This window comes from Nicotiana attenuata, unplaced genomic scaffold (assembly GCF_001879085.1).
Source record: "Nicotiana attenuata strain UT unplaced genomic scaffold, NIATTr2, whole genome shotgun sequence".
NCBI lineage: Eukaryota > Viridiplantae > Streptophyta > Magnoliopsida > Solanales > Solanaceae > Nicotiana > Nicotiana attenuata.
In genome coordinates, this window is record NW_017670929.1 from 196,986 (window position 1) to 197,739 (window position 754).

The window sequence follows — 754 nt, forward strand, 5'->3', positions numbered from 1 at the left end:
CATAGTATCCTTTTTCTCCTGTTATCAACAGTCAAAAGTGATCAACTTATGTGTATTAATTCTCGAGTGAGTTTGAGAATTGTCAAAGACATAAATTAAGCAAAAAAAATTATGCCTCTCTAGCCGCTTAAACTTTAGGAGATGAGATGGTCACACGAGCAAGAATTTCGTGGACCTGAATTTTCTGGAACATACCTCTGTAGTTTCTAAAACTGCTTCCGCAATTTGCAAAACAATGTTATTCTCTGAAGCAATTTCCTTCAGTACTTTGGTTCTATGTTCTAAGCTAGGCATCCTCGTTGACAGCTTTTGAATCATCTACATTGCATGAAACATCAAGTCATTAACATGCTATTTATTATAGTAGATTAAGATAGTATCAAACCAGGTGTTCTAGTAAATATTACCTTAGGATTTACTCCACAATTGTTTCTTAACTCAACAGCTAATCTCTTGTCTTGTCATAATTACTCCATAATTGCGATTCTGTAGCTAATCTCTTGTCTTGTCATTTTTCCTTAGTCATTTTTCCTTTTTGCAGTATATTCATGAAACAATATTATTTGCAAGAACAATTGTTCTACTTGATGTCTTCGACTTCAAGATAAATGGTTCTGGACATTGTTATCTTCTTGAGCTGTGTTTTAAGAGGGAAGTTGTGCCTCTACTAAGTGAAACAGGGAGCACCAGGATATTGCTCTTCTTCAAGTTTTAATTTGTGTTCATCTTTGCATGTATCAGTGGCTCATTGCAG

The 754-nt window shown here is 34.7% G+C and overlaps 1 long non-coding RNA gene across 1 annotated transcript; it reads right to left on the reverse strand.

The window, feature by feature from the left end:
• Positions 1–282: 282 nt before the first annotated feature.
• Positions 283–443, reverse strand: LOC109244561. The gene is made up of 2 exons (XR_002070710.1): positions 408–443; positions 283–318 (listed from the first exon to the last, which is right to left on the reverse strand). It is a non-coding gene; the product is annotated as an uncharacterized LOC109244561 (long non-coding RNA).
• Between the last annotated feature and the right edge of the window lie 311 nt (positions 444–754).